This window comes from Stenella coeruleoalba, assembly GCF_951394435.1.
Source record: "Stenella coeruleoalba genome assembly, chromosome: 16".
In the NCBI taxonomy this organism is placed as follows: domain Eukaryota; kingdom Metazoa; phylum Chordata; class Mammalia; order Artiodactyla; family Delphinidae; genus Stenella; species Stenella coeruleoalba.
In genome coordinates this window covers 77,966,328-77,993,536 of record NC_137162.1, presented here as the reverse complement: position 1 = coordinate 77,993,536, position 27,209 = coordinate 77,966,328, and the positions used below count along the sequence as shown (strand labels likewise).

The following is a 27,209-nucleotide window of genomic DNA, read 5'->3' as shown; positions in this document are numbered from 1 at the left end:
CATGAAACACTAAGACTGCTGCTACAGCCACCAAGAAGCCTGTGTGCGAGCACAGGTCACTGTCCACACCTCCCCTCCCCGGAGCCTGTGCAGCCCGCCTCTGCCAGGGTCCCGGGATCCAGGGACAACTTCCCTGGGAGAACGCACGGCGTGCCTCAGGCTGGTGCAACGTCTCGCTGGCCTCTGCCACCGCAGGCTTGCCCTGCATCCGCACCCCTCCCTCCCCCAGGACTAAGTGAGCCAGAGCCCCCGAATCAGCTGCTCCTTTAACCCCGTCCTGTCTGAGTGAAGAACAGACGCCTGCAGGTGACCTACACACAGAGGTGGGTCCAAATCCAAAGCTGAACCCCAGGAGCTGTGCGAACAAAGAAGAGAAAGGGAAATCTGTCCCAGCAGCCTCAGGAGCAGCGGATTAAAGCTCCACAATCAACTTGATGTACCCTGCATCTCTGGAACACCTGAATACACAATGAATCAGCCCAAAACTGAGGCGGTGGACTTTGGGAGCAACTGTAGACTTGAGGTTTGCTTTCTGCATCTAATTTGTTTCTGGTTTTATGTTTATCTTAGTTTACTATTTAGATCTTATTATCAGTGGTAGATTTCTTTACTGAATTGCTCACTCTCTTCCTTTTTTTTAATATATAAATATATATATATTTTTCCTTTTTCTCTTTTTGTGAGTTTGTATATGTATGCTTATTTGTGTGATTTTGTCTGTATAGCATTGCTTTTACCATTTTTCCTAGGGTTCTGTCTGCCCTTTTTTTTTTAAATATAGTTTTTAGCTCTTGTTATCATTGGTGGATTAATTTTTGGTTTTGTTGCTCCCTTTTTTCTTTCTCTTTTTTAAAATTACTTTTTAATATTTTTATTTTAAATAATTTTTAAATTTTTTTATAACTTTATTTCTTTTTATTATTTTTTCTTTCTTCTTTCTTTCTTTCTTTCTTTTTTTCTCCCTTTTCTTCTCAGCCATGTGTCTGGCAGGGTCTTGGTGCTCCAGCCGGGTGTCAGTGCTGTGCCTCTGAGGTGGGAGAGCCAACTGCAGGACACTGGTTCACCAGAGACCTCCCAGCTGCACATAATATCAAACGGCAAAAATCTCCCAGAGATCTTCATCTCAACGCCAAAACCCAGCTTCACTCAATGACCAGCAAGCTACAGTGCTGGACACCCTATGCCAAACAACTACCAAGACAGGAACACAACCCCACCCATTAGCAGAGAGGCTGCCTAAAATCATAATAAGGCCACAGACACCCCAAAACACACCACCAGACGTGGTCCTGCCCACCAGAAAGACAACATCCAGCCTCATCCACCAGAACACAAGCATCAGTCCCCTCCACCAGGAAGCCTACACAACCCACCAAACCAACCTTAGCCACTGGGGACAGACACCAAAAACAACGGGAACTATGAACCTGTAGCCTGCAAAAAGGAGACCCCAAACACAGTAAGATAAACAAAATGAGAAGACAGAGAAACACACAGCAGATGAAGGAGCAAGGTAAAAACCCACCAGACCTAACAAGTGAAGAGGAAATAGGCAGTCTACCTGAAAAAGAATTCAGAATAATGATAGTAAAGATGATCCAAAATCTTGGAAATAAAATGGAGAAAATACAAGAAACGTTTAACAAGGACCTAGAAGAACTAAAGATCAAACAAACAATGATGAACAGCACAATATATGAAACAGAATTTTCTAGAAGGGATCAATAGCAGAATAACTGAGGCAGAAGACTGGATAAGTGACCTGGAAGATAAAATAGTGGAAATAACTACTGCAGAGAAGAATAAAGGAAAATGAATGAAAAGAATGGAAGACAGTCTCAGAGACCTCTGGGACAATATTAAACACACCAACATTAGAATTATAGGATTCCCAGAAGAAGAAGAGAAAAAGAAAGGGACTGAGAAAATATTTGAAGAGATTAAAGTTGAAAACTTCCTTAATATGGGAAAGGAAAGAGTCAGTCAAGTCCAGGAAGTGCAGGGAGTCCCATACAGGATAAATCCAAGGAGAAACACGCCAAGACACATATTAATCAAACTATTAAAAATTAAATACAAAGAAAAAATTAAAAGCAGCAAGGGAAAAACAACATACAAGGGAATCCCCATAAGATGAACAGCTGATCTTTCAGCAGAAACTCTGCAAGCCAGAAGAGAGTGGCAGGACATACTTAAAGTGATGAAAAGGAAAAACCTACAACCAAGATTACTCTACCCAGCAAGGATCTCATTCAGATTCGACAGAGAACTTAAAACCTTTACAGACAAGCAAAAGCTAAGAGAATTCAGCACCACCAAGCCAGCTTTACAACAAATGCTAAAGGAACTTCTCTAGGCAGGACAAGAGAAGGAAAAGACCTACAATAACAAATCCCAAACAATTAAGAAAACGGTAATAGGAACATACATATTGATAATTATCTTAAATGTAAATGGATTAAATGCTCCCACCAAAAGACACCAACTCGCTGAATGGATACAAAAACAAGATCTGTATATATACTCCACAAGAGACCCACTTCAGACCTAGGGACACATACAGACTGAAAGTGAGGGGATGGAAAAAGATATTCCATGCAAATGGAAATCAAAAGAAAGCTGGAGTAGCAATTCTCATATCAGACAAAATAGACTTTAAAATAAAGACTATTACAAGAGACAAAGAAGGACACTACATAATGATCAAGGGATCGATCCAGGAAGAAGATACAACAATTGTAAATATTTATGCACACAACATAGGAGCACTTCAATACATAAGGCAAATGCTAACCGCCATAAAAGGGGAAATCGACAGTAACACAATCATAGACGGGGACTTTAACACACCACTTTCACCAATGGACAGATCATCCAAAATGAAAATAAATAAGGAAACACAAGCTTTAAATGATACATTAAACAAGATGGACTTAATTGATATTTATAGGACATTCCATCCAAAAACAACAGAATGCACTTTCTTCTCAAGTGCTCATGGAACACTCTCCAGGATAGATCATATCTTGGGTCACAAATCAAGCCTTGGTAAATTTCAGAAAATTGAAATCATATCAAGTATCCTTTCCGACCACAAGGCTATGATACTAGATATCAATTACATGGAAAAATCTGTAAAACATACAAACGCATGGAGGCTAAACAATATACTACTTAATAACCAAGAGATTACTGAAGAAATCAAAGAGGAAATCAAAAAATACATAGAAACAAATGACAATGAAAACACGATGACCCAAAACCTATGGGATGTAGCAAAAGCAGTTCTAATAGGGAAGTTTATAGCAAGACAATCCTACTTCAAGAAACAAGAAACATCTCAAGTAAACAACCTAACCTCACACCTAAAGCAATTAGGGAAAGAAGAAGAAAAAAACCCAAAGTTAGTCAAAGGAAAGAAATCATAAAAATCAGATCGGAAAATAAATGAAAAACAAATGAAGGAAATTATAGCAAATATCAGTAAGACTAAAATCTGGTTCTTTGAGAAGATAAACAAAATTCATAAACCATTAGCCAGACTCATCAAGAAAAAAAGGGAGAAGACTCAAAACCAATAGAATTAGAAATGAAAAAGGAGAAGTAACAACTGACAGTGCAGAAGTAAAAAGGATCATGAGAGATTACTACAAGCAACTCTATGCCAATAAAATGGACAATCTGGAAGAAATGGACAAATTCTTAGAAAATCACAACCTTCTGAGACTGAACCAGGAAGAAATAGAAGATATAAACAGACCAGTCACAAGTACTGAAATTCAGACTGTGATTAAAAATCTTCCAACAAACAAAAGCCTAGGACCAGATGGCTTCACAGGAGAATTCTATCAAACATTTAGAGAAGAGCTAACACCTATCCTTCTCAAACTCTTCCAAATATAGCAGAGGGAGGAACACTCCCAAACTCATTCTATGAGGCCACCATCACCCTGATACCAAAACCAGACAAAGATGTCACAAAGAAAGAAAACTGCAGTCCAATATCACTGATGAACATAGATGCAAAAATCCTCACTAGCAAACAGAATCCAACAGCACATTAAAAGGATCATACACCATGTTCAAGTGGGGCTTATTCCAGGAATGCAAGGATTCTTCAGTATATGCAAAACAATCAGTGTGATACACCATGTTAAGAAATTGAAGGACAGGGCTTCCGTGGTGGCACAGTGGTTGAGAGTCCACCTGCCGATATAAGGGATACAGGTTCGTGCCCCGGTCTGGGAAGATACCACATGCCACGGAGCGTCTGGGCCCGTGAGCTATGGCCGCTGAGCCTGCGCGTCCGGAGCCTGTGCTCTGCAACGGGAGAGGCCACAACAGTGAGAGGCCCACGTACCGCAAAAAAAAAAAAAAAAAAGAAATTGAAGGAGAAAACCATATGATCATCTCAATAGACGCAGAAAAAGCTTTTGACAAAATTCAACACCCATTTATGATAAAAACCCTCCAGAAAGTAGGCATAGAAGGAACTTACCTCAACATAATAAAGGCCCTATATGACAAACTCACAGCCAACATCGTTCTCAGTGGTGAAAATTTAAAAGCATTTCCTCTAAAGTCAGGAACAAGACAAGGTTGTCCACTCTCACCACTATTATTCAACATAGTTTTGGAATTTTTAGCCACAGCAATTAGAGAAGAAAAAGAAATAAACGGAATCCAAGTCGGAAAAGAAGAAGTAAAGCTGTCACTGTTTACAGATGACATGACACTATACATAGAGAATCGTAAAGATGCCACCAGAAAACTCCTAGAGCTAATCAATGAATTTGGTAAAGTAGCAGGATACAAAATTAATGCACAGTAATCTCTTGCATTCCTATACATTAATGATGAAAAAATCTGAAAGAGAAATTAAGGAAATACTCCCATTTACCATTGCAACAAAAAGAATAAAACACCTAGGAATAAACCTACCTAAGGAGACAAAAGACCTGTATGCAGAAAACTATAAGACACTGATGAAAGAAATTAAACATGATACAAATAGAGGGAGAGATATACCACATTCTTGGATTGGAAGAATCAACATTGTGAAAATGACTTTACTACCCAAAGCAATCTACAGATTCAATGCAGTCCCAATCAAACTACCAATGGCATTTTTCACAGAACTAGAACAAAAAATTTCACAATTTGTATGGAAACACAAAAGACCCTGAATAGCCAAAGCAATCTTGAGAAAGAAAAATGGAGCTGGAGAAATCAGGCTCCCTGACTTCAGACTATACTACAAAGCTACAGTAGTCAAGACAGTATGGTACTGGCACAAAAACAGAAATATAGATCAATGGAACAGAATAGAAAGCCCAGAGATAAACCCACACACATATGGTCACATTATTTTTGATAAAGGAGGCAAGAATATACAATGGAGAAAAGACAGCCTCTTCAATAAGTGGTGCTGGGAAAACTGGACAGCTACATGTAAAAGAAAGAAATTAGAACACTCCCTAATACTATACACAAAAATAAACTCAAAATGGATTAAAAACCTAAATGTAAGGCCAGACGCTATAAAACTCTTAGAGGAAAACATAGGCAGAACACTCTAGGACATAAATCACAGCAAGATCCTTTTTGACCCACCTCCTAGAGAAATGGAAATAAAAACAAAAATAAACAAATGGGACCTAAGGAAACTTCAAAGCTTTTGCACAGCAAAGGAAACCATAAACAAGACCAAAAGACAACCCTCAGAATGGGAGAAAATATTTGCAAATGAAGCAACTGACAAAGGATTAATGTCCAAAATTTACAAGCAGCTCATGCAGCTCAATATCATAAAAACAAACTACCCAATCCAAAAATGGGCAGAAGCCCTAAACAGACATATCTCCAAAGAAGATATACAGATTGCCAACAAACACATGAAAGGATTCTCAACATCACTAAGCATTAGAGAAATGCAAATCAAAACTACAATGAGGTATCACCTCACACCAGTCAGAATAGCTATCATCAAAAAATCTACAAACAATAAATGCTGGAGAGGGTGTGGAGAAAAGGGAACCCTCTTGCAGAGTTGGTGGGAATGTAAATTGATACAGCCACTATGGAGAACAGTTGGAGGTTCCTTAAAAAACTAAAAATAGAACGACCATACGACCCAGCAATCCCACTACTGGGCATACACCCTGAGAAAACCATAATTCAAAAAGAGTCATGTACGACAATGTTCATTGCAGCACTATTTACGATAGCCAGGACATGGAAGCAACCTAAGTGTCCATCAATAGATGAATGGATAAAGATGTGGCACATATATACAATGGAATATTACTCAGCCATAAAAGGAAATGAAATTGGGCTATTTGTAGTGAGGTGGATGGACCTAGCATCTGTCATACAAAGGGAAGTAAGTCAGAAAGAGAAAAACAAATACCGTATGCTAACACATATATATGGAATCTAAAAAAAAAAAAAAAAGTCATGAAAAACCTAGGGGCAGGATGGGAATAAAGACTCAGACCTACTAGAGAATGGACTTGAGGACACGGGGAGGGGGAAGGGTAAGCTGGGACAAAGTGAGAGAGTGGCATGGACTTATATATACTACCAAATGTAAAATAGATAGCTAGTGGGAAGCAGCTGCATAGCACAGGGAGATCAGCTCGGTGCTCTGTGACCACCTAGAGGGGTGGGATAGGGCGGGTGGGAGGGAGGGAGATGCAAGAGGGAAGGAATATGGGAACATACGTATATGTATAGCTGATTCACTTTGTTATAAAGCAGAAACTAACACACCATTGTAAAGCAATTATACTCCAATAAAGATGTTAGAGAAAAACAAAAAACAAAAAAAAGTGAGCCGAGGCTAAAGGAAAAGAATCACAAGTTGGAAGTTGGGCCTGAGAGCTGATCATGCTTGAGGTCTGCTTACAAAAATATCATTTGTGTTGAGTACAGAAGGTCACTGATGAGACCAGAGATGGTCCCACGCCTGTGAACTTTGCTGACTCTGGACTCAGGCCCGGCCGTCGGGTTGCCTTGTGGGCAGGGCTAATCTGGCAGGATCTAGAGGTGCACCGAGGGGGGTTTTGTGGGCTGGACTTTCACCCTAAGTGACGCTAGGTTTGGTCTCACTTACGGTTTGTGGACGAAGCTTTTCATTCAGGGAAACATTCTGCATAATCCTACAGCCAGGGTGTCTTGCACAAGATGTTCTTGCAACGTGACCAGGCTGGGGGCCCCACGCCTTCTAAGTCCAGGTTAAGACCAAGTCCTGCTACCCGCAACTCCTTCCCTTCCCCTGGGCTTGGCACCTCCGTCTGGATGAATCATCTGGTGAACCCAGGTAATTGCAGGAACCGAGGCCCAGCCCTCAGCTGAATGGGCCTGCCTCGTCTGTTTCCCTGCAGCCACTGTAGTCTTCTTGGACGGTCCGGAACTTGGACTAGGTGGGCCACTGCTGCCTTCTAGGACCTGGAAAGGGCTACAGAGAGCACCTCCCAGACCGACGGGCACTGCACACGAAGCCGAGCAGCTCCTTTGCAGCATTAACCTCGTGTGTGACAAGTGGACACACCGCAAGCCGTCATGCCACCATGGGCAGGTCCCTCAGGGCCTGTCAGGAGGAGACTGAGGCTCGGAGAGATGGAGCGACACGGCCACCAAGAGGGCAAGCCAGGGCTCCAGCTTGCGTCTTGTGGCTCCAGGTCTGTGTTCCTTTTACCCTGCCAGAAATCCCCGGTTATAAATGACGAGCACGGTTCCTGGACAAACTGCTTCACTGGAATTCAATCCTGGAGAAGAAAAATGGCCCCTGCGATGGGTGTACTCGGTCCTGGAATCTGCATGGCCTGTGTGATCCAGCCTCGTGAGCAACCCTCCTGCTCGTGTTGTGTTCCTGGATTAGGGGTGATTGATGCCAGCTGAGGTTCCCACCGAGGCTCCGTGCAGAGCGAGCGAGTAAGATCACAGGTGTTGGGTTCCTCCCACTCAGCACAGCCAGGCAGATACCTTCTTATATCCTTGTGAAGCAAACAACACATTTTATTGTGACAGTACCTTTACTATGAAGGGGTGAAGGGGGTCAAAAGGTAGAAACTGCCAGTTATAAGATAAATAAGTCCTGGGACTGTAACATACGGCATAGTGACTACAGTTAATAATACTGTAATGTGTATTTGAAAGTTGCCAAGTAGACCTTAAAAGTCCTCTTCACAAGAGGAAACAAAATTTGTAACAAGGTGTGGCGACAGATGTTAACTAGACTTACTGTGGTGAGCGTTTCGCAATATATGCAAACACTGAATCATCATGTTGTGCATCTGAAACCAATACAATGTTATATGTCAATTATATCTCAATAAAAATTTTTTAAAATAGCTCTGAAGTTTTGTCAGTAATAATATACAAGCACTGGGTGGGTCTTTGAGCAGTAAATGAAGAAAATAATACAGTAAAGGGAGTCTAATCACTAATAAAACCCCTGCTAAAATTCCTAAATCCCTTACATTTTCTAAGGACTTGTTATAATGAGCTGGTGATACACTGCCCCAGGGCAAGAGGTCAGTTTCATCTCTGCTGAAACTCTGGATGAGAAAGTAAATTCTTTAAAAACTAAATGAGTGACCAGCAACTTCTAGCTTTTCAAAAGAGGAATTATTCCTCAGTTTAACACTGGAGTTTATCAGCAGCAGGTAAAGCTCAGGAAATCAAAATATTAAAGGACTAAGCTCAGAGCTGGGATGATCGCAAAACCCAGGTGAAAACTGCTAAAATACGGACTTAAACCGGAGGGCAGCTTCTGGCCTTTGAAGGGGGCAAGTCAATGATCTGACCTTCCCTGCAGAGCCACAGGGCTGCTGGTGAGCGAGGCCCAAGGTGGCCCCTTCCTCCCCAAGTCCTCAGATACCCCAGAGTCCTCCCTGAGACAGTCTGTTTTGTTCAAGCCTATTTTGTTTCATTTTCCACTTTCCCTTTCAGGTCAGGATCAAGGGAACCCAATATGAAAATTGTTACAAAGTCTTTCAGTGAATTCCAGAACCCAGAACTCACACCATACAAAATACCAATTTCCCTTAAGATAAGGGCAGCTGTCTCAAATCCTTTTTGGAATAAGGTGAGGTATAAAATATTTATATTCCCTAAATAGAATTATTTGTCCTAAAATAACATAAGTCGACCTACCTCTGGGCAGAAAGCCTCAGGTGCAGACAGGCAGGCCCACCTGTTTACACGCAGGGCCACAGTCTCTGCCAAGAAAAATAACCCCCTCGGTGAACAACACGCTGTTCCCTCACTAGGTCCAGTCACCAGAAGAAAGTTCTCAACTCCCAAGGTCTCCCCAGGCTTGCTTTTAGGTCTCCTGTTGCATTGACTCTCTAGCTCTGTTGGGTGAAGATTGGATGTGGTCCAGGAGGCTGCCGGCAACACGGTGGATGCACAAGTCGGATTCTGCCTAGACCTGTGGCCCATGTGTTTTCCATTTAGTGACACCCACGCTACCGGCACAGCGGCCAATAGCGCTCACGGCAGGGGTCCAGCCTCCACCCTGCATCCGCAAACCGGCCCTTGGCAGGACTGGGCGGGCCGTTCCCTCCGGGTTTGCATAGTCAGCACCCACTGCAGAGGCAGGGACAGAGGTCTCCTTAGAGACCTGCTCCCGGCCCTACAAAGGCAAAGTGGCCTCTCTTACAATGCCCTTGGGTGGCAGGTGTGGGTCCAGAGAGTGACACTTGCACCTATTTCACTCACGTAAAGAATTAAATCCGTGCATTCAAATGCTCCAACAAGTCCCACCCACGTACAACTCCGTTAACTACTTCCAACGACTCACTTACAGTGGTCACACCGATTACCGGACTCCCCAGCGCTGCCACCGGGACAAGCTTCAGAGAGCTGTCAGGGACACGGCCACGCCAGCAGATCGTCCAGCCAGCCGCCTGTCATGGCCTCGGTGCCCAGAGCTGCCATATTTCGTTCCCGACCCCAGCCATTCTGATCAGAGCAGGGGTGGGGGACAGCTGGCCCAAGGGAATAAGACAGAAATGATGGGGAAAGCAACCGAGTGGGAGCCACAGCAGCAGCTGTAGGAGAGGAGAAGGGAGAGCCAGGGGGCAGCAGACAGAGCAAGCTCGGCGGAGAGCCAAGGGCTTTCTGAGCCCATCCGCTCTGGGCACTGCTGACCCAGCTTCCCTTGAGCACCTGCGCTGGTAGCCATTGTCCTGAGGAGACTGAAGCACCTCTGTGTCCTCTGCATCTCCCAGGACACTGGGGACCTGGAAATTCATTACTGTAAGAACCTCCTCCGTAGCTGTTGGATGCTCTGGTGTTAAGGGCTGAATTGTGTCCCCCTAAAATCGTCTGTTGAAGTCTTAACCCTCAGTACCTCAGAATGGGACCTTATTTGAAGGTACGGTCTTCATAGAGGCCATCAAGTCAAAATGAGGTCATTAGGGTGGATCCTAATCCAGTCTGACTGGTGTCCTTATAAAAAGGGGGAATGTGGACACACACACAGAAAGAATGCCATGTGGATGTGGAGACGGCCGTCTACAAGCCAGAGAGGGAGGCCTGGAATGGACTCTTCCCCAAAGCCCTCAGGAGGGACCAGCCCTGCCCACACCCCTCCATCTCAGACTTCTAGACTCCAGAACCGCGAGACAATAAATGTCCGTTGTTTAAACCAGCCATTCTGTGTGCTCTGCTCTGGCAGCCCCAGGACACTGACACAGCTGGTAGGGTCCTCTGCCTGGCCCAGGGGCCCTAAAACCAGCACAGTCCCGCATCTGCAACCACTTCAATTCCAGCCCTTTAAAATGAAACCTTTGCTTTCGTGTTTTATTTTATTTTGTTTTAAACATTTTGGGACAACTGTATGTGCAGTTTTAAAAGTTCATAAAAATAGTTTTCTATTAAAAGGCAGAGGCTCCTGGCCTCTTGCCTTCCCAGATCTGTTCCACTGCCCAGAGTCAAAGGGCTCTAATCGTTCCAGTAATTAGCTGTCAGGGGCCAGCATGTCTGAGCAGAGTACTGACTTGTTCTCTGTTCCAGGAGTTCCCTCACTGAGAGCATCCCTTGGAAAATGCCAGAGAAGGTGAAAGGAGATGTCTTCGTGCGGAAGCAGGACTGCCGTAAATAGCCTGCTGGCTTGCTAATGGGAGTCAGGCACTTCAGAAGGGGACGCTCAGTCCCCAGAGCTCCTGTGGCTCCTGTCACAGAGCAAGGACAGGACCCAGAGCAGACCCTGAGCTGGCCAGACTGGAGATCGTGACCATCTGTCCTACCAGCACCTCTGTGCCCCACCCCCAGCGCGGTCCCTGGCTCAGAGAAGACCCTTGACTTGTAAATATCTGATGCTAATGGTTGTTGCAGGGAGAAGTTACCTGACGCTTCTATGTGTCTAGTAATTAGTTGGCAGGGGCTGCTCTTTCTCTTTTTTTTTAATATAAATTTATTTATTTTATTTTTGGCTGCGTTGGGTCTTCGTTGCTGTGCGCAGGCTTTCTCCAGTTGCGGCGAGCTGGGGCTACTCTTCATTGTGGTGCGCGGGCTTCTCATTGCAGTGGCTTCTCTTGTTGCGGAGCACGGGCTCTAGGTGCACGGGCTTCAGTAGTTGTGGCTCGCGGGCTTCAGTAGTTGTGGCTCTCCAGCTCTAGAATGCAGGCTCAGTAGTTGTGGCACACGGGCTTAGTTACTCCGCGGCACGTGGGATCTTCCCGGACCAGGGATCGAACCCGTGTCCCCTGCATTGGCAGGTGGATTCTTAACCACTGCACCACCAGGGAAGCTCTCTTGCTCTTTTTTTTAAACAGACCTTATTTTTTTAGCTGTTTTGCATTTACAGGAAAAACTGAGTAGAAAGTGCATAATTCCCATATACCCTTCACACACGCACGCACACACGCACGCACACACGCACACACGCACGCACGCACGCAGTTTCCCCTGTTATTATCTTGCATTCGTAAGTGTGGTACACTTGTTACAATGGATGAGCCAATATTGACACACTGTTCTTAAATAAAGTCCATAATTTACGTTAACGTTCACTCTCGGTGCTGTACATTCTATGGGTTTCGTCCAGCGTATAAAGACAGGTATTCACCAACACAATATCATACACAATAGTTTCATAGCTCTAAAACCCCTCTGCACTCTACCTATTTAGTCAGCCTTCCCTCCCTCCCCACCCTGAAACCACTGATCTTTCTACTGCTCCATATTTTTTCCTTTTCCAGAATGTCATATAGTTGGAATCCTATAGTATGTAGCCTGTCAGATGAGCTTCTTTTACTTAGTAACATGCATTTAAGTTTCTTTCATGTCTTTTCCTGGCTCCATAGCTCATATCTTCTTAGCACTAATATTCCATTGTCTGGATATACCAAAGTTATTGATCCATTCACCCACTGAAGGACATCTTCGTTGTTCCCAGGTTTTGTCAGTTATAGATAAAGCTGCTATAAACATTCATGTGCAGGTTTTTGGGTGGACATAAGTTTTCAACTTCTTTGGATAAATACCAAGGAGCATGATTGCTGGATCGTATGGTAAGAGTATATTTAGTTGTGTAAGAAATGACCAAGCTGTCTTCCAAGGTATCTGTTCCATTTTTGCATTCCCGCAGCAATTAGTAATAGTTCCTGTTTCCAACTCTTTGCCACCATTTGGTGCTGTCCGTGTTCTGGATTTTGGCCATTCTAACAGATATATAGTGGTGTCTCATCTTTTTTTTAATTAATAATTCCCTAATTATATATACTGCTGAGCATCTTTTCACATGATGTTTGCCACCTGTATATCATCTTTGGTGAGGTATCTGTTTAGATCATTCAGTTTCTTACCGTTGAGTTTTAAGAGTTCTCTGTGTATTTCAGATACTGGTCCTTTATCAGATACGTGTTTTGCAAATATCTTCTCCCAGTCTGTGACTTGTCTTCTCATTCTTGTGAGTCTGCTCTCTTTTCAGACGCTCAGGAGGGCCAATGAGGACAGACACCCAGTATCTCCAGGGTGCACTGTGTGTGCCCACACTCGCTGGACAGCAGGCTGATGTATGGGGCCACATCTAGGCAGTGGGAGAGAGTTTGGGCTGGAGGAACATGTATTTTGGGTGGGAGTATGTCAGATTCCACTGCACTAGCTCCGTCCATCCATCTGCCATCCACCTGATATGGAAGGTGTGCCTGTTTTATACCCTGCTCATTGATTCTAGGCATTAGGAAAGCAAAGATGAGTAAAAACAGAGCCCTCGCCTTCAAAAACCACACAGGCTGGTCCGGAAAGTGGACAAAGAAATAGGTCACTTCAGTGCAGGATGAGAAGTGCCCCATAGAGGGAAAGGTGGGTGCAGTGGAGGTGGAGAAGGCTGTTGGGGGACGGCAATGACAGAGGGAGAAGGAGAATCAGGGTGAAGGTCTCGCCTACTCTGCTGTCTCCAGGGACCCCCAGGGCAGCACGAGGGAGCATCCCCCGCCAGCTGAGCCTTTTGCGGGCGTGTCCAGGAGCTTTCCATCCCCAAAGGGCAAACAGCAGGTCTCTCCACCCTGCACTCTCACTGTCACCGCCGCAGCTTCCTCTTTGTCACTTTCACGCGGTCCCCAAACAGGAACTGCTTCAAAGCCCTGAGTAGCTGCGAGTGAAGCTGCCCTGCAGATGGGTAAGGGGCTTTCACACCCCAGGGGGGACAACCGACAGCTCAAGCTTTAGGGCAGCAGCTATGGCTACCCTCATGGTCAGTCGAGCAGAGGACCCTGGGGCAGGGAGGGACAGGTGCGTTCCCTCAGGTGGGCGCATCTTCCTCCCCCACACCCTCCCCACAAGGCGATCCTCAGGAGGGTGAAATTACCGCAGTTAGTACAGTTGTGAAGGGGAACCAAAGAACTTCCCATCTGCAAGGTTCTGCAATCAGCAGTACGGGGGAACCTTTCCCCATCTTTCTCTCAACTAGAAGTTCTTTTAGTTGTAAAGGCAATGCGTGCTTCTGGTAGAACATTCAGTGACAGCAGAGCACAGTCTATGCTGAAAAGTTAAAACCATTCTCACTAGCCCACCACATCACTCACCCCAGAGAGGACCATGGTTATCAATTTCTCGTCTCCTTTCAGACCTTCCCTAAGTGCAAAACACACGTCTCTAGTTGCAGGGAAACAGGCAGTCAGATACAGAGTGTTCTGTGACCTCCTTATTCACTTATCTCTACATTTTGGACATTTTCCCGTGTTACTACCGATAACCCGATTCACCTTTTGTTTTTATCAATCCCTTGTCTGTTTTTTAAGGCAAGTGCTATGCCAATGAAAGGCCGTAAAGTAGAACTGGCTGGGGGCTGTCAGCCACCTTAGTAGCAAGAAGAGCCCACAGAGTGAAGTGGAAAGAGCATCAGACAGATCCAGCCGGAAATTCCAGCAGGCGTGCTGTGTCACCTTTGTAGATTTCTTTACCTCTCTGGGCTCCCATGCCACAGCAATAAAATGCAGATTACGCTTGATTTAGGCTAAGGGTCAGAGTGTAATAGTTGCTCAAGAATTGTAGCTCTTCTCGGGGCTTCCCTGGTGGCACAGTAGTTAAGAATCTGCCTGCCAATGCAGGGGACACGGGCTCAAGCCCTGGTCCAGGAAGATCCCACAGGCCACGGAGCAACTAAGCCCGCGAGCCACGACTACTGAAGCCCATGTGCCCTAGGGCCCGCGCGCCCTAGAGCCCGTGCTCCACAACAAGCCACCGCAACGAGAAGCCCGCACACCAAAACGAAGAGAACCCCCGCTCGCCGCAACTAGAGAAAGTCCACGCGCAGCAACGAAGACCCAACACAGCCAAAAATAAATAAATTAATTAATTAATTAAAAAGAATTGTAGCTCTTCTTAAATACATGGAGAGACACCCCATGTTGATAGATTGGAAGCCTCAATGCTGTTAAGAATTAAGCAATTCTCAGGAATTCCCTGGCGGTCCAGTGGTTGGGACTCCACGCTTTCACTGCCAGGGGCTCGGGTTCAGTCCCTGGTCAGGTAACTAGTCCCCTGAAAGCTGCATGGAGGAACCAAAAAAAAAAGAGAATTAAGCAGTTCTCCCCAAATTGATCTACAGATGCAACTCCATCCCCATCAAAATCCCATCAGGGCTTTTTTTTTTCCCCCAGAAAATCTGCAATGGTTCTCACCCTGCAAATTGGAATCACTGAGTTCTGAAAGAGCTGAGGGGTGTGGCGGCTCCTAGCTGGGGGCCCTGCGTATTTGCAGCTGGTGTTGGTGGCCTTTCTGGACCCCACATGCCCTTTGATTCCCAGGAACTCTGACACTGGTAGGAATCGAGGCGGCGCATCTCACGCATGTATTAGTCTCCTAGGGCTGCTGCAACAAAGTAAATGGGATTGACGGTCTCACAGTCCTGGAGGCCAGAAGTCCACGGTCAGGGTGTCGACAGGGTTGGTTCCTTCTGAGGGTAGAGGAGGAATCTGCTTCTAGCTTCTGGTGCCTTGGTGGTCATCTCTGGTGTTTTCTTGCAGATGTATCACCTCAGTAGATACCTCACTTCAGTGCTGGCCTCCCATTCACATGGCGTTCTCCCAGTATGTGTGTCCATCTCTGTGTCCAAATTTCTCTTTTTAATAAAGACACCTGCTCATACTGGATTAAGGCCCACCCTAAAAGCAAAGTTGTAGTTAGCTGATGCTACCAAGTGTGTCTGGTGCTGCGTCCCCAAAGACTCCTGTGCAGCTGGGTCCTTTGAGCCCCTCAGTGACAGCTTCGAGTTGGGTCCGGTGGACACTGCTGCCCTGGCTAATCACACGCGGAAAAGCCCGATGATTTAGACGTAACTTCACTGCTAACAAACTGTTTCCTCCGCACAATTCTTGTTCACTGTCAAAAGTGAACACTGCAATCGTCTTCAACTGGGAAAAACTCACTGAGCTGGACCCTTGTGATCTGCACGTTTTTGGTAAATATGTGATTCCTCGAGAGAACGTTTACTTAAAAAACAACTTTATAAAGACAGATAAACCATGATTACCACTGAAGACCAAAGGATGGTCATTATTTTAGAATACCAGGGTTAGTGGTAACTTTTTTCTTGTGTCTGTTCTTCAAGTATTCTGTAGTATCATGAAATAACTTGTATTAAAAATTGGAATAACTTATACTAGATGGAAATACCCATTTCCACCTCTGTCCACAGCTTGTCACAGATGTGGCACATATTTGAAAATCAGGGGAAAGGTTTTACTTTAAGATATTATCTAATGATACACAGACACATCTCTTTTATTGTCCTTCATTTTACTGCACTTCAAAGATACTGTCTTGTCGTGTTTTTTTACAAATTGAAAGTTTGGGACAACCCTGCATCAAGCAGGTCTATCGGTGCCATTTTTCCAACAGCGTTTGTTCTTTGAGTCTCTGTGTCACATTTTGGTAGTTCTCACAGTATTTCAAAATTTTTCATTATTATTATATTTGTTATGATCTGTGATTAGTGATCTTTGATGTTGCTATAACTCACTGAAGGCTCAGATGATGGGTAGCATTTTTTAGCAGTAAAGGTTTTGGTTTTTTTTTTAATTTATTTTTGGCTGCATTGGGTCTTCGTTGCTGTGCGCGGGCTTTCTCTAGCTGTGGCGAGCGGGGGCTACTCTTCGTTGAGGAACGTGGGCGTCTCATTGCGGTGGCTTCTCTTCCTGCAGCGCATGGGTTCTAGGACCGCAGGCTTCAATAGTTGTGGCCCATGGGCTTAGATGCTCCGTGGCACGTGGGATCTTCCCGGACCAGGGATCGAACCAGTGTGCCCTGCATCGGCAGGCGGACTCTTAACAACTGCACCAGTTGGGTGCAGGGAAGCCCAGTAAAGTATTTTTTAACTAAGGTATGTACATTGTTTTTTAGACATAATGTGATTGCACACTTGATAGACTACAGCATAGTGTAAACACGACTTTATATGCGCTAGGAAACCAAAAAATTGCTTTAGTGAGATATTCGCTTTATTGGGGTGGTCTGGAACCGAACCCACAATATCTCTGAGGTACGCCTGTCTAAATCTTTCTACTCCAATTGGCTGATATGATTTCATAGTCCAAGATTTACAATGACTTAAGAAAACAAATGTGTTTTATTTTACTTTCCACGAATCCTTGCTAGCATGTAGATTTCAGTTGATTATCTATGGAAACAGGACTTAGAATTCTTTGTCTCTTTTTTCAGTTCTCAAAAAGGTTCTGGCATCATTGATGGTAATGGGGGTGATGATACATGTCAGAACCTGCCTGTTACTTCAGTTTTACTTTTGTTGTTTTTTCTCCTGGACCCTTGAGGCAGGGGCCAGACTACACACCTGGGCATGGGGACGAGGAAAGGAGGGGAGGAACTCAAGAAAGCCAAGAGAGGCTACTAGCTCCATGCGGAGAATGTCTCAGAGCTATGCCCTCGAGGGCAGGAGAGGGCAGGATGAGAGCCGTGAGTGGGTACCAGTGATTCTGGGAGGGAATCATGGGCCAGTCCTGCCCTTTAGCCTTCCTGCGGGGTGGGCAGGGGTACAGTTCATAACTAATGCTCATTCAAGGCCTCAGGGATGGAGTTCTAGGAGTCCCACGCTTTCCTGTCCCCCTTAAAGAGTGGCCCGTTGTTGACAACCCTGTCTGAGATTCCTCAGAGTCCCCTGACCTTTGCACATCCTCTTCTTGTTGTCTGGAGTGCCCTCTCTTCCTTTATCTGCTTCGCAAACTCCTCTTTCCCTTCAAGACGCAGCTCAGGCCTGGCCCTCCCAATCCTCCTGTTTATCTCTGAATCCTGCTTCTATCCCCAACATCTGGCACGAAGTAGGTGCTCAAGGAATGCACAGGATGAATGAACTTTCAGGCAAGACGGTTGGATTATGGAGACAACATGGGTTCTGGCACTGGAGAGAGGTCCATTTGCATGTCATACCTGAAACGCACTAATGGTGAGACCTTAAACAAGAGACTTAACCTTCCTGTGCCTCAGCGTAATCACACAGGAAACAGAAGTATTTACACTGCATTTCCCACAGTTTAGCTAAGGTGAAAGCATTACGTGAATTTTTAAAGTGCTTTGCCAAGGTCAGAAATAAGCAACACTTCCTGTGTTCTTGTTGCACACCAGGCGCTCTCACCTCCTACCCCAAGGAGCCCCACCGTGACTATGAGATGGATATTCATACCCTAATTTCAGACAGGTGCAGGGACTTGTCCCAACACGTGGCGGACCCAGGCTTCACCCAGACCCCTCCCACTCCTGGAACGCACGTCTGCTTGATGTACCGCAGGAAGGGGCATATCCGGAAACAAGGACCCCAAAGAGCTCATCTCCAACTGGTTATAGCCGAAGGGCCAGCAAACCATCCCTCACTTATGAATTATTCAAGCCCAAACCTGAAACCCCAGTGAACGTTTAAACGCACTCAACGCTGCTGTTTATCTCAAACTTCATAATCAGTTTATTTTTTTCCTCTCCCGAAGGATCCCACTTGCATCTCAATGGCACAGGGGTGTTTCCCACTCAAATCACGTTATTTCCCGGTAGGACCAAGTGAACCAGGACACAAAGCAGTTTCAAATCTGATCCTTTGCTAAGATGTATTCCATGACTGGCCGAGACCAGGCAGCCGCTCTTCCTCTTCTTGTTTTTCCCTTTGAGTGGAAGGAACCAGTTGTTTCTCGAGAGAGGAGAGCCTGCCTGTTACTTACAGGTTGTGTTGAAGATCCACTCTGTGTGTCAGCCATGCACGGCAGGGTCAATCAAGGGTTCAAGTTCTGCGGCTGTGATGTGCTGCCCAGAGAACAGGATCCTGCTTGCTTTGTGACAATTCACATTTTCCAAATAACAAAACTGGGTGAGGGCCAGGGCAGTGCATGGTTTCAGGGCTTTTACTATCAGTCATCCCCAGCAAATGCCAGTTATCCACTGCTCTGTAACGAGTTCTCCCCAACACTGGGCTGAAAACAATAATCATTTTATTATTATCTCTCATGGTCATGGGTGTGGACTGGGGTCACCTGGGCTGTGCTTGTGGGACTGCTGTCAGCCAGTGGCTTGGGCTGCACTCGTCTGGGGGGTCTTCTTACCTGCATGTCTGGTAGCTGATGCCTGCTGTCGGCTGGGAGCTCAGGATGGGCTGCCAGCCCAGACACGTGGCCACCCCGTGTGGCCTGAGCTTCCTCGCATCATGGACGCCGGGTTCCTAGAGAGAGAATCCAAGAGGACCAGATGGAAGCTATTCCACCTTTCAGGCCTGGCCTCAGAAATCACACCATAGCCCCTCTGTAGTCACAGACCCCCCGCCCCCCCAATTCAGAGAGGGAACGTGGTCCTGCTTCTCAAAGGGAGGAATGTCAACATCACATCAACACAACATCACATCAACACAACTCTTTAAGAACACGTGGGATGGGAGATGGTGCTGAGGCCGTCTTGGAAAATATTATCTACAGGGTAGAACCTGGACACGCTTGGCCTCATGACTTCTAGGTCAGTGCTTCAACTCTAGTTCATGCTGCTTTGGGAGGTATGTGGGGTAGTAAAATTGACTACCTATAAGACAAAAACCGAAAATCCCTGGGATATATTATTTGCAATGTCTATGACAAAAGGCTAATTAACTTTAAAATGTATAGGGCCCTTATAAATCCATAAGATTGTCCCAATTTTTTAAAAAACTAAGGACTTGAAGACTCAATTTACAAAAGAAATTAAAATAGGAGCATACATTTAAAAAGTTCAACTCAACTAAAAGAATTAGGTTTTAATAAACAACACCCCCGTGGGTATCTTCTAATTGTCAAAGATTAAAAAAAAAAAAGAGAAGAAAAACAAAGAACCACCAAAAGGCAAAAATATAGGGAATGGGCCCTTCCAAACACTCCTGCTGGTGGGTGTAAGTTGGTACAAACTTTCTGAGGGGCAGCTGGGCAGTATTTATTAAAAGCCATAAAATTTCAAATAATAGTGAGTTGGAATTTATCCTAGAGAAATGAATAAGGACACCTTGGTACACCTGAAACTAATACAACATTGTAAATCAACTATACTTCAATTAAAAAAAAGGTTTAAAAAAAAGTGCTGTTCATGTGCACATTTAAGTGGAAAACAAAAATATCTAAAAGTATATTTAGCAGGATCCCACTTTTCTTATGTAATTTTTACAAAATATAACAATTTTTAGAACATTTCTGGGATAAGATACCAATGTATGAATGATTGCTGAATAATGAGATTTCTTCTTCTTGTACCTTATGTTTATTTTCCAGTTTTGTAAATGCAAATGCATTAAATACAAAGAAATAATAAAGTAAAAATAAATTTCCACTTAAAATATTTTGTAAGGGAAAGGTGGGAAGGATGTGAAAGCATGGCCTTTAGAGCAAACCAGATCTGGAGCTGGACTCTGCTCTGATACAAAGTGCATGATCTTTGCCACGTTTACTTCACTTTGGGCCTCAGTTTCCCGAGATGACCAACGGGTGCAGTAAATTCTACTTCACAAGGTTCTAATGAGGAGGGACCCCAGTTCCCATTACATTCAGTAAAGGAAATCTCACTCCGGGATCCCTGCTGGGCGCCCTCCCTTCTTTCATCTCTTAAAGGCCTGAATGTTGGGAACTCATCACTCAGCACCCCCTGGTACCCATGTTGCCTAAGCAGCGAGACACACTTGTGGGTGAGGGCAACGTCTTGTTTGCAAGGGGCCTGCATTGTCTGGAATTTGCCTTGTATTCTGTGTCATTCTCCACTGAGGTACACCGGGAACCTGGTCCCTGAAGAGAAGGGTACACTCACGTGTACACAGAGGCACACTTAGGAATACTTCTGTGTGCTCCTCGTCACTGTGTGTTCCTCATGTCATGTATAGATGTCTATAAATGCTTACTGAATAGAGATGACAGACTCACAGACACAGAGAACACACTTGTGGTTGCCAAGAGGCGGGGGGGAGGGAGAGGGATGGACTGGAGGTTTGGGATTAGTAGATGCAAACTATTATATATAGGATGGATAGATAACAAGGTCCTACTGTAGAGCACAAAGAACATTATCCAATCTCCTGGGATAAACCATAATGGAAAAGAATATTAAAAAAGGATGTCTACATGTATATAACTGAGTCACTTTGCTGTACAGCAGAAATTAGCACAACATTGTAAATCAACTCTACTTCAATTAAAAAAAAAAAAGACTCTGGGAGGAAATGCTGGGCTGTTTGGGGGAAATCTGCAATAAAATATAGAGGCCTGAACACATTTGGGACACTAACATTTAGACTTCCTTTGGTAGCAGGTTAGGCAACCTGACTTTTAAGGAAGTTCGTTAGCAGGACGGTGGGAAAGCTTGAACCCCTCTTCTTTCGGGGGAAGTTACGTGAGCGGCCAGGCCTGGGAGCCTCAACACCCCGCCCCCCATGCCCAGCAGGCATTGAGAGGTGTATCCTGCCCTCTAGTGGTCTCTTCTGGAATTGCCTCCAAGGAGAAACCTTGACGCAATGGGGCTGGAGAGCTCTCACGCTGTCGTCTGGGCCCGTCTACCTTCGCCTGTGCTTCAAGCAACCAGGGCGTCATTCTCAGAGCCTGTTTTTCAAGGCTTTTTGGCCCTTTCATCTCTTAATTGCGTCTTGTTTTAACAAGGGCCCCTTGTAAGGGTTCTTCTCCAAAGTAAGAGGCTCTGCTTTAGGCATCCTGGCTCAAGAGGTGAGGGAGCCGGCAGTGCTGGACCTCAGAGCCATAGCTGGGCAGTGACCGCTCCGCCAGGGGGGCTGGGGCCCTGCCTCCACCTCCTTCCAGCCCTCCTCAACCTGCTTGCTCCAGGATCTGAGAAAAGAATTTTGCAAAACCATGTTTCCTCTTACATTTTTATTCAGAACATTTTTCATCATAGGTTCCCTCAGCTGTAAAGAGATGTAACTTCAGAGTATTGTCCATGTTGGTATTAAAAAAAAAAAAAACTGTTACAACCACTCTACAAATGTATCCAGTGAACCCCAATACTAGAGCATTTCCAATCTACCATCAGCTGTTGAAAAGGGCTGTGAATAAGCCCTTTAGAACGTCCTTCCCATTCCCCATAAAATGTTATTGTAATGTGATGTGTTTTGTCCTGGAAAGTCTTTTATTGACTACCTTGAACTGAATAACCCAGACTAGAGGGAAAGGAAAGGATGCCGGAGTGAGGCACCCCAGGGGGAGAGGCAGGGCAGCCTGTCAGGTGGTGCGGACCCACACAGCAGGGAGCAGACAGGGCTCCAGGGCCAAGGAGCAAGGCTGAGAGCAAGGGCTGCATCCTCCTCAGACTATTTTCTATCGTCCTCAATTCCCTTGCTTGCTTCAGGAGGGTCTGTCACCCTCAGCGCAGTAGCTGGGGCAGTACTGTGGAAGGAGCTGAGGGGTATGGGGAGGCGGGGTTTGCTCCGTGCACTGCCCTCTCCTCGGAGGCCTTTGAGCAGGAAGTCGGCAGTAATGGGCCTGGGAGGCTTCAGGGGGCACATGGGCATCAGCGCCAAGGACATCAGAGGTCCCCACGGAGCAGAGAGGAACACAGACCCACAGGCTCAGCAGCTAGAAGGCAAAAGACATAAGACAGCTGGAAACTCCACAGGCAGGAGGTATAGGTCCTGAATGCAGCCCCTTCTCAGTACAATCCCTGGCCCCAGAGAGCTCAGCTCCTGAGGGAATATGCCTGAAAGCCCCTCACCTACTTCTGTTACGAGACCATTCATTTCATGCCTTCTGTAGTGTCAGAAATTCTAAATGTTGGGACTTCCCTTGCTGGTCCAGTGGTTAGGACTCTGCGCTTCCAGTGCAGGGGGCACAAGTTCGATACCTGGTCGGGGAACTAAGGTTCTGTATGCCACAAGGAGCGGCCAGAAAAAGAAAAAAAAGAAAGAAATTCTAAATGTTAATATTTCTATTATCTGAGGCCCAACACTATATGTGTACATAACAGATACTCAATGCGTGGTGGTAGTTTTTAAACTAAATCCATGAGTGGATAAATGAAATAGTGGAAGCCCTCTTGGGCTTAGTAATCAGACCCCCAACATTTATTCCTCAGGTAAGAAAAGTTAGCTGCTATAAGTATTAAAATGAAATGGCTTAATAGAGAAGGAGAGTCAATTGGCTTTGAGGATTGCTGATCAAAGCAGCTATATTTGCACAGTGTGTCTGTTTTTTAAGACCCAACATCTTATTCCCAATGAAAAGCCTTTCTGGATCAGTTTTACCCTTATTATTTCTTTTTTTTTCCTGGACGCACCGTGCTGCATGTGGGATCTCAGTTCCCCCACCAGGGATTGAACCCGTGTCCCCCTGCAGTGGAAGCACAGTCTTAACCACTGGACCGCCAGGGAAGTCCCATTTTTATTGGCCTCTTAAACTGTGTGTTTGTGTGTGTGTGTGTGTGTGTGTGTGTGTGTGTGTGTGCGCGCGCGCGCGTGCACACACACACACGCAGGTAAATCAATCATTGGAAGCATCAAGCTATGGGGTGTCCTTTCTCTCTACACCCCGACCCTCTGGGACTACACCACTGGGACTACATTGGTCCCAGGAGGGCTGTTGTTGGAATGATGGTGAACAAGGTGTGAGACCGAGAAAGACTGGCAAGGCCATGCCTGAGGGCAGAGGAGTCCCCACTCTCACCGCCCCCAGAAGAACTCAGAGCAGGGGCTGGGGGAAGGGAGGTCAGGGCACTCCTGACCCGGGAGCCGAGCCTGCGGGAGTAGGGGAGTGGCCCCCGAGAACGGGCAGTGAGGGAGGAGGGCAGCCCACCGACTGCCTTGTCTCCCTCGGGGAGGGGAGAACAGCGCACCTTACCCGGTCTGCAGAAGGGCCGGGGAGCCGCAGCGGTCCAGGCAGTCGGCATGAGGAGGCTGCAGAGTGACCCCCGAGGATCAGGTTACCAAAGGCACCCACGGAGGGAGACCCTGGGGCAAGAGAGCCTCAGAGCACAGCAGCACCCCCAGAGGGCCACTCGGAGGGAAAGGCTGGAGGCATCCTAAAGGAGCACGTCCACAAGCTCCAGGTGTTACCAAACACAAGTTCGTGTGCCCCATGCATAGTGACGCTAAATAAACCGAACCCTCGAAGTGAAACAGGAGGGAACGGGGCAGGGCACAACCTTTAAACGGATGACATAGCCATTGAGGATACGACAAAAACTGGTTAGAACCGATTAGGCCCAAGATGGCGGAAGAGTCGACTTCCGGTAGACCTCGAGCCTCATTATGCACTCATTGTAATATATTAGCATATGATAATGACAGGCGCGCGCGCGCCATGATAGTTCCGAGGCTGACCATAAAAGGCCAAAAAGGGGGCAATGGCCCAATTCCCGGAAATCCCTGCCCCTTTCCCAAAACAATTGGAATAATCCTCCCACTTGTTAGCCTATGAAATTACCCAGCCCATAAAAACAAACCACTCCATATTTCGGAGCCGCCCTCGTCTTTTGAGATGGATCGCGTTCTGTCTATGGAATGTGTATCTCTCTAAATAAATCCACTTCTTACGTCTCACTTTACCTCTTGCTGAATTCCTTCTGAGCTGAGACATAAAGAACCTGAGCTTCATTAAGTCCTGACACCAGGTGTGCGATCTCAATTAAAAGGCAGTGGGTTAGAATCCCATCTGAGTTGTGAGGTTTCAGGAGTTTGGAGCAGAGAAAGGTTTATTAAAGGGCCAAGGAGAACAAACGGCTTGTGCTCAAGAACCCCGAACTCTCCGATGGTTTTGAGGGTGAAGTTTTTAAACAGGCAAAATTTGGGGTGAGGGCTGAAGGGTGTGTGTTCTTTCTTCTGATTGGTTGGTGGTGAGGTAACAGCGTAATGTTCCAGGAATCTTGTGCTCAGCCTGAAGTTACCATCCTCCACCTGGATGGGGGCCTTAATTCCCGCAGAAGAACTCAAAGATATTATGTATATCCCTTGACGAGGAACCAGGATCCTGCTTTAATGGCTACACTATAGTTTCTTGACTGGTCCTCTTCTGTTTCTGCATTCCTTCCCTTCCCTGATTAGTAATTGTTTGAATCTGCCCTGTGGTACTCAGGAAGGTCTAGGCGGCTGAAGTCTTTATCCTGTAAATTAGAAACTGGGGACAAAAAGGTTTCTGTGCCCAAGAGAACCCCATGGGGTCCTGCTCAGTTTCACAGTGAGCTTAGATTTGGCTCTGGGGGAGAACCTGAGGAGGGATGGGGCAACGATGCTCCTTAATACAACTGAGTTTGACCCCAGAGTGGCTGAGCAATTACTGTAGTGAACTAGAATTCCCCAGAGTGAGGAAATTAAGTTTTCTGCCGTTGCAGGCTCTGCACCTGAAAGTCAAAATGAGCTACAAAATAAATAGGACTTTTTGGTACGTTTTTCTGTACATCTGTATAATTCATACCTGCTAGTTTCACTGTAACTAACATGTATCCTAACTGGACACAAGTACATATGAGGTGTGGTTATAAAAAAGCTTTTTAATTTTTTTTTTAACTAAACTACAAACATTTAAAAACATACTCAAAAGGAGATCATAGAGTTATGAACTTATGTGTCAGTTAGGGTTTGTGCTCGAAGAATGTCACCTGCCATATCAGTAAACAAAGGGTTTTGCTGCCATCAGTCACTGCAGCTACCCTGGACCATGCACCCTGAGGGGATTCAGGACAGAGAAAACCAGAACACTGGCCCTAAATACTAAGGTGCATATCAAATGAAAAATTTCAAGCCCAGATTCTTGCATCTTTCCATACAAGGAAAAGCGCTGAATTCATTAACTTGCAATGTCTGGTTTTCTTTAGTTCTTTAATTAACGGCAATCTTTTGATGTTCCAGCTCCCTGGGGGGTTTTTTGTTTGCTTTTTGTTTTTGTTTTTGCAAAAACTATTTATCTGGCTCCTCCCTTGCCTCTTTGGAGCGGAGCCTCAGAGTGATCTGAGAGGCTGTGAAGTCCTCAGTTAAGTCTGCTGAATAGTACATAATTCTCAGCTTTTAGGCTGTGCAATTTTTTTTCAGTCGCAGTCTCAAAAGCCAGATGTACCCATGTTAGGATAATATGAGGGAAGTTTAAAGTTATGGCTGGGGTGTGAGGAACCTCAGAGGGAATGGAGCAGTCCTAGGGGAAAGTACCAGGAGGCTGTTACCTCCCTGAGGTCCAGAGACCAGGGAAGAGAGTGGTTCCTGGGACCCTAGCAGACAGCGTGGGAAGGGGGACACCTGGAGAGGGGCAGTGACCTTCGGTGGTCAAGGGGTAGAGATAACCTTCCACAAGTCGGCAGGGAGAGGGAAATAAACATTTAGATTCACTCTCCTCTCTCCCTCCCTCTCCGCTAGGAAACCAGGGGGCAAGGGAGACACAGAGATCATCCTTAGATGGACTGGCCTCTTGGGGTCCAGCTAACCAATAATCTTAATTCCATCTGCAAAGCACCTAGATTAGAATCTTGGAATCTTTAGAATTCAGCCAACCACAACAATGATCAGCATTTTGCCAATCTTAGGTAACTCGCCTTTCTTTAAATTACAGTGTATTTTTAGAAAGCAGGTTTATTGAGATTATAATTCATATGCCATACAATTCACCCATGTAAAGTGTACATGCAATGTTTTTTTGTATATTACATTAGTAATTTAAAAAATCGTGGTAGAATATACATTACATAGAATTTGCCATTTTTAAGTGTACATGTGGCATTAAGTACATTCACAATGTTGTGTAACCATCACCACTATTTATATCCAAACCTTTTTCATCACCCTAAGTAAAACCTCTGAAACCATAAAGCAATAACCCCCATTTCCTCTTGCCCCTAGCACCTGGTAAACTCTAATCTACTTTGAGTCTCTATGAATTTGTCTATTCTAGGTACCTCACATAAGTAGAATCATATATAATGTTCGTTCCTTTGTGACTCGCTTATTTCATTTAGCACAGTGACTCCAAGGTTCATCCACGTTGTAGCATGTGTCAGAACTCCATTACTTTTTATGGCTGGATATTATTCCCTTGTATGTGTACACTAGATTTTGTTTATCCTTTCATCTAGTGATGGAATCTTGGGTTATTTTCATGTTTTGGCTATTGTGAATAATGCTGCTATGAACATTGGTGTACAAGTATCTGTTCGAGCTCCTGCTTTCAGTTTCTTTGGGTGTATACCTAGGAGTGGAATCGCTGGATCATATGATAATTCTGTGTTCAACTTTTTTTTTTTTTTTTTTTTTGCTTTATGCGGGCCTCCACTGT

At 45.3% G+C, this 27,209-nt stretch overlaps 1 protein-coding gene across 2 annotated transcripts in view; it reads right to left on the bottom strand.

The window, feature by feature from the left end:
• LYST (lysosomal trafficking regulator) overlaps nucleotides 1-24,494 on the bottom strand; it is a 277,679-nt gene extending 253,185 nt beyond the window's left edge. The window contains exons 1-3 of one of the 2 annotated variants that reach the window (XM_079899834.1): nucleotides 23,788-24,494; nucleotides 19,056-19,171; nucleotides 7,115-7,997 (exon numbers count right to left, since the gene is read on the bottom strand). The gene's annotated coding sequence lies outside the window, so the exon portion shown is untranslated. The remainder of the gene's footprint in view (nucleotides 1-7,114; nucleotides 7,998-19,055; nucleotides 19,172-23,787) is intronic. The other variant, XM_079899833.1, reaches the window with a different exon arrangement.
• Between the last annotated feature and the right edge of the window lie 2,715 nt (nucleotides 24,495-27,209).